This window comes from Macrobrachium rosenbergii, chromosome 55, assembly GCF_040412425.1.
Source record: "Macrobrachium rosenbergii isolate ZJJX-2024 chromosome 55, ASM4041242v1, whole genome shotgun sequence".
NCBI lineage: Eukaryota > Metazoa > Arthropoda > Malacostraca > Decapoda > Palaemonidae > Macrobrachium > Macrobrachium rosenbergii.
The window spans coordinates 12,286,512-12,293,595 of NC_089795.1; the positions used below are offsets into that span (position 1 = coordinate 12,286,512).

General features: G+C 46.6%; 1 non-coding gene across 1 annotated transcript; it reads right to left on the reverse strand.

Moving 5' to 3' along the window:
- Positions 1-4,942: 4,942 nt before the first annotated feature.
- On the reverse strand, positions 4,943-5,048 carry LOC136835983 (U6 spliceosomal RNA). The gene has a single exon (XR_010852321.1). It is a non-coding gene; the product is annotated as a U6 spliceosomal RNA (small nuclear RNA).
- Positions 5,049-7,084: the final 2,036 nt, after the last annotated feature.

Here is a 7,084-nt window from a genome sequence, read left to right on the forward strand (position 1 = left end):
AAAATGGAAGATGCAGAAGCCAAGAGGAAATACCGAGTAAAAGAAGAGTCAAGAGGAGACTGAAAAGGAGCACAGAGAATCCTGCCTCACCCTCAGTAATCCTGGAAACATATCTGACATGAAATCTGACACTACTGTGTCACATACTCTCTAATGTTAGAGAAACCATCTAAAAATAATCCTCAATTACAGGTCTGTATCTGCCGAAGACCTGTAAATCCAAGACATCCAATTGCAGGTCCCAAACTACTTTTTAGAAGTCGAAAGGACACACTAGAACCCACCTTACTAGATGGAGGGGTAGAAAACACCAAGAAGGGGGAACTACAGTAGGAGATTCAGAAACAGTCGGAAGTGAGTTAGGAGCAAAAGATGATATTTTAATGATAAAAGAAAGTTTGTTCATACTTACCTGGCAGATATATATATAGCTGTATTCTCCGAAGGTCCGACAGAATTTCAAATTTCGCGGCACACACAGTGGCCGGTCAGGTGGTTAGTACCCATTCCCGCCGCTGGGAGGCGGGTATCAGGAACCATTCCCATTTTCTATTCAGATTTTCTAACGCCACTGTCTCCTGAGGGGAGGAGGGCAATATAAATGATATATATCTGCTTGGTGCGGGCATGAACAAACTTTCTTTATCATTAAAATATCATTTTGTTCATGAGACTTACCTGCCAGATATATATATAGCTGAATACCACCTTTGAGGGGGTAGAGACAGCAAGAAAATAGGAAAAACCAATTATTGGTAAAATTGGTTTTGGTTCCTATCTGATAGCGTAGCTGATCGAGTGGTTACTGTCACTCTAGTCTGCTTGCTTTACTAGAGACCCCAGCGAGGTAGTGACTCATATAGCTGGCGACTTTCTAGATGATCTGTCAACGGGGCGTGACCACAATGTGACTAGACTGGCAGCCCATACAAAAGAGGACAAAAGAGCATTACTAACCACCTAACCAACACCTAAAGCGTTGTTTGCAAGCGATTGGGAAGACTGCCTCCAGTAATGATCCATCAACCACAAAACACAATTAAAAGGGGATAGGATCAGAGTTACCCTTTGTCCCAAGGTTGCTGAAGCAGCAATGTATGGTCCCAGCGAAAAGCAATTTTGTATGCTACCTAAACATCTTGCCAAGAGTGTGAGGCAAACACCGAATTGACTTCGCCAAAATGTGGCACTAAAAATGTCACTGAGTACCATATTTTTCTTGAACGCCATGGAGGTAGCAACTGCCCTCACCTCGTGAGCGTTAACTCTCAACAACTTGAAGTTGAGTCGTCACAACCAGAGTGTGCGTCCTTAATGACGTTCCTAATGAAGAATGCCAGTGCATTCTTCGACATAGTTTAACTGGTTGCCTACAGCAAATTATAAACATCCAATGGACCACGAGGTCCTGTGTTCTTTTTAAGGTAGTACTTGAGAGCTCTAACTGACATAGAACTCCCTCAGGTTCCTGTCCAATAAGGTCTGCTAAACCTTTAATTTCAAAGTGTCTAGGCCAAGGGTTAGAAGACCTATCATTCTTAGCCAAGAACTTAGGGCTTAAAGAATAGACAGCATTGTGTTCCTTGAAGCCCACATGACGGCCTCGAACTTCTCTCACTCTCTTCGCCGCGAGGAATGCCGTTTCGAGTAACATCCTTAAGAGATGCAGAGTGGAGAGGCTCAAAAGGACTAAACATCAAAAACTTGAGCATTACGTCCAAGTTCCAAGCAGGGGAAATCAGCTGAGGAACCTTGGACGTCTTGAAAGAGCTCGTGAGATCGTGGAGGTCCCATTGTCAGACAAAGCTAATCCCTCTGTGTCTGAATACAATCAAAGCATGCTCCGATAACACTTGATAGTCGGAACTGCTATATCGAGTTTTTCTCTTGGCAAAGGAGAAAATCCGCAACCTTGGCTCACAGTGATAGAGGAAGAGAAAGTCTTTCTTTCTACACCAACCTTTGAAGGTTGCTCACTTTGCTAGGATATATCCTTTAGATGAAGAACTTGGCTCTAGCGATGGCCCGTGCCACCTGGCCAGAAAAACCCCCTTCGCCTCTGACCGCTCGATAGTCCGAGCAGTCAGGTTCAGAGCGGGAGATTCAAAGATCTCGTGAAGTGGGTTTGTATGAGCAGGTCTGCTCTCATAGGAAGGGTCCTCGGAACGTCTACCAACCAGAAGAGAAACTCCGAGAACCAGTGGTTCGAAGGCCAAAACATGGGGATGAGAGTCATCCTCGTCCCTTGTGAGGCCGCGAACTTGCGTATGACTTCTCCCAGAATTTAGAACGGGGAAAAAGGCGTAAACATCTATTCCCAACCAATCCCAGGAAGAGCAACTACTCCAACCGCCCCAGTGGTCGCAGTACAGATGAGCTTTACAGAGGGAGCCTCGCTGTTCTTGAGGTCGTGAAAAAATCCACAAGATGGCGACCCCAAAATTTCCAAAAATCTTGGCAAACCTCCTGATGAAGGGTCCATTCCTTCGGCAGGAGTTGATGGCGCCAACAGAGCAGGTCTGCTCGAACATTTTCGACCTCTGCCACAAAACTTGTGAGAATCAAACAGCAGAGCAGGCTCAAAGAATAATCTCTCTTGCAAGGCTGAACAGGGAACAAGCATTGTCCGAGCTCTGCTAGAACTGGCACGATTGCAAACTTGGACCTGAAGAATTGGCGAGCCAAAAGATAGCCGCCAAATCTTTGAAGTCGATGTGCCAGACACCTGTTCCTCTCTCCAGGCCTTAACACTTTCTCTCCTCTAGTGTTGCCCCAACCTGTTGGACGACCTGTCGGAAAACAACACTAGGTTGGGGTTCAGAAGCTTGAGGGAGACCTTCTGCAATTCCGTTGATCGAGCCACTACCACAGATCCTTCTTTATATAAGGAAGAATTCCTCAATTCTCTTTCAAGTCTTCCTGCTTGGTCAGTTCTCCAACAAAGAACTGAAGAGGCCTGAGATGCAGACTCCCAGAAAACAAAACTTCCAGCGAGGAAATGGTCCTCAGCAGACTCATTCCTTCCTTCACCTAGCATGTTTCCTTTTCCAAGAAGGCCGAAACTTTTTCGTACATAGAAGTTGCCGTTCTTGCGACGGAGACGCTATAAAAGCCGCTGAATAGATCTGAATTCCCAGACACAATGGACAGTGAGGGGATCAGCTGCGACTTCTCCACAGACCAGAAGTCCCAGGGACTTCACGAGTTGCAGAGTCAACTGAAGGTCCTCCAGATACCTTCGCTTCGACGACGCTCGAATCAACCAGTCGTCCAAGTAGAGTGAGATCCTGACGCGCGACAGATGCAATCGTATCGCAACGCTTTTTCATGAGACGTAAACACCCGGAGCAAAATGTGACGCCAACAGCATCTGGTGTTCCCAGGCGTCAACCATCCAAGTACTGACCAGACCCAACGCTAAGCTTAACTCGCTGGATCGGACGAGAAGCGTGTTTTCAACGCGGTATGGCCGCTGTGCAGAGTCCAAAGCAGAGCCCTGAACTGGTAATGCCTAGTCCCCCAAGACAACCTGAGATACTTCACCGAACGTGGATGAATTGGGGCGTGAAGATAAGTATCTTGGAGATCCCAAAGAGTTCATCCAATCCCCGGGATGAAGGGCTCCTAGTATTGATCAAGTGAGGTTCCATCTTGAACTTTTCCTCTTCCGACCAAGTTGTTCGACCTGTTGACGTCCAAGACGGGTCTCCAGCTCACTGAAAGTTTCGGGACTATAAACAATCTGTAGTAAAACTCGGGAACACCGAGTCTAATATTCATCCCATTATTTCCGCTCGAACATTCAGTGCCTGGAGCAGGTCAAAACAATTTTCTGTTTGACAGGAAGGCAGTTGGGAAACAAAAACAAAAGAGAGACAGGAAGGAATCAAGTAACCTCTTCTAACAGTAGGGAGGGACCAAACGTCTGCCCCCTTCACTCTTTCCAGGCTTGTGCAAATGAAGCCTGGTTGCAAAGGAGTCTGGAGATGAAGGGAGTCACTTGCTACCTCTCTTGGAAGTAACATTCTTCCTGAAAAAAAACTCTTTCTCGTGGTGCGGGTCTCGTGTTGCTTCCCATGGAAGCCCCTTTGTTATGCAAACATTTAGCTTCCGAGATCGGTGCAAGCGTTATGAAGGAGAAGCAGTTTGAATGTCGATAACTTTAGTTTTGAGAAAAACGATATTTTTTGCTTCTCTGTGTATTTATTTGCTTGCCGTTACATTGTAGTTTGATGTTTTATGACATAATGAAAAGCCAAAAAATAGACCCGCAGTACAATATAACTTCGCTAATGAAGCTAAATGAAGCGAGAGTGTCAAACATCGTTGAGGTTGGCCAGCGACGCCACTTAGTCAAGCTCTGAGCTGCTACCGACTGACTGGCACTGACTGCCTGGTGGCATTCCTGCCGATGCACCATGTCCACAGGGTTGCCATAGATCGCATTAGATATTATTTCATAGCTAAAAAGGAATTACTACCGATATACTGACAATAATACATTATATGAAAAATGTAATTTGACTATGATAGGTTACTGTTTTGTTTATAACTTCTAACTGTGGTGAACTTTTAAATAAAACTTCTGGAGAAGATAGTCGATATGTATGATGCCATATATAAAATATCCCAGAAAATTTTATTTCCGATTTTTTCACAAACGCCCCCTTAAGACAAAGACAATCATGGCGTGGAGAGAGAGGAGCTGAAGGTTGAAAAGTCTCAGGAAACAGATCCTAAGAAAAAAGCCAGAGTCTGATAATCAGAGGAAGAAGAAGACGAAAGAAGTTTCTCTTCATACAAAGGCTGTGACGAAAGAGGATGTTCTTCCGCAGCTGGCGGGTCTTGAGTGAGTGGTGAAAGTAGTTCCGATTCGCCGATACGTAAGCGGGAACTCCCGCGAACGAAGAAGACGTCAACTAGAGTACGTATAGTAAACATAAAAAATGTGGAACGCTTCACGATTAGCGTGTCATCCTTGCGCAGGAGCCATGCTAATCTTCTCTGTATCGTTCCAATTTTAGTATATGTACTGCCGAAGCAAGTACTGGCTAAATCTAAGAAGGACATCAGATGCTGAAGAGGGTAGTTGTGCGACATGATGAACAACTGAGCGGCGCCAACACAAGATTTGAGGTTATACGTGGGCGAAGCGAAACAGCGCTATGGCGGACGCCAGCGAGAGGCTTCGTGGGCAAGTACTAAAGAGAGTTACAGCGTGGCGCGCGCCGGTTCGTATGGCTGTAGCGCCGCCGAGCGTCAAGGTGAGGAGCTGCGAAGCGTGAGAAGCGCACGAAGAGCAAGACGCGCTCCTGGCGCGAGACAAGAGAAAAGGCCAACACCTCAACTCGGGGAAGACGAATATGAAGCCACTAAACACTCTCTCTAGACGACAGACGCTCTGTATCGTTCCCGAAGCAGGAGACGAAGGTGAAAGTCTGTACCTCTTAACAGGCAGATTCGACTCTTGAAAGGTTCATGAGAGCATCCAGCTGTTGTTGCAAACCCAACAAAATCTTACGCGTTGGAGAAGCCACTCTCTCGGGAGAAGGGATGAACCTGAGAGAAGGAAAAGGGCGAGAGACGTATACTTCCTTCCACAGGGGAAGAAGCTCTAGCCCTTTGCCTTAGCGCTTAGACAGGGGTCGAGTAGAGTGATCATTCGAAAACACTTATTCTCTTCTGCAGGAGGAATATCCACGCAAATTTCGGGGAAGAGTACAAACGTTCAGAGGAAGAGGACGCGAAGCCGCCCCTTCCTCTAAGCTTCAAGAGGCGAGAGTCCAACCGAGAGCTCCAACCCGGGGCGGGGAGTGACGTGTCGGAGGACGAGAAGCAATCCTTCAGATGCGTGCCTGAGCACGATCCCTGGGCAGCCTGGGTAGCGTCATCAGACCCGCCGAAGGACGCCAGATCGGTGGAAGCCCTCGTGAACCTCATGCGGCTTTTCGAGCATGCCCCTCCCTGGTCCCGGGAGTTCGACAGAGGTCCAGGCCTCAGAGGCATTATAGGGCTGGGATCTGGACGCCCTCCACAACACTAGGGGCACTAGCACTAACACTATGCGTTTGAATTGCATTCACTTTAGTTTCAAGAGCACGCATTGACTCCACACGAGAGCCAGGGAATTACCTTCTGCAGCAACAAACTACAGGGTTAGTAATAAATTACTACAGGGTTACTAGTAGGAGAAAACCCTGACTGTCCAACTAAGGATGCACTCTAGGAGGAAGATTTCCTCAGCCTATCACGCTCCAATTTAAGCATATAGGCTTCATATTACTTCCACTCACCCTCAGACAATCCCACACATTCATTACCGATTATCATAGAGCATTGAACACCCTTACATATCATACATAAAGAGTGAGGAACTATCAAAGCGCCTTCGATAGCCTCGCCTACATTCACCCAAGCTACAGACTCGATAGCTGGAGTGTAAGACATCTTAATTATAAGAAAAGTCAAAAAGCAAAAATCAAAAACGGTCCACAAAGAGCGTATGCCAAGTCACAGATCCAGTTGAATACCAAAAAACAACCAAAATACTTAAGTGACAACAAATTTCGAAATCCAAAAGGCGAAGGAACTGACAACAGGTGTTGACAGTCCGGCGACAGAGAAAATCTGAATAGAAAATGGAATGGTTCTCGATACCCGCCTCCCAGCGGCGGGAATGGGTACTAATCCACCTGACTCACTGCGTGTGCCGCGAAATTTGAAATTCTGTCGGACCTTCGGAGAATACAGCTATATATATATCTGGCAGGTAAGTCTCATGAACAAACAGAAGGATTCTGCACCACAGGAACTGAAACACTGACTTGGGACTGAGCCAGACCGAAAAGAAGCGATATATGAAACTCTTGACAGAGCCAAGACCCTCGAATCCGAAAAACCGAACCTGTCCAGGAGAACGACCCTGCACCCTTAATACCTTCTCCTCACAACCTAATCCAGACCTACCCTCCTTTATCACACCTAGAACTTGATCCTGACTAACATTATCAACATTAACTTTATCAGTACTACAAGGGGGTTGGGGGGAGGAATCCTTCACTGCCTTCTCCGCACCGAGGGGGCC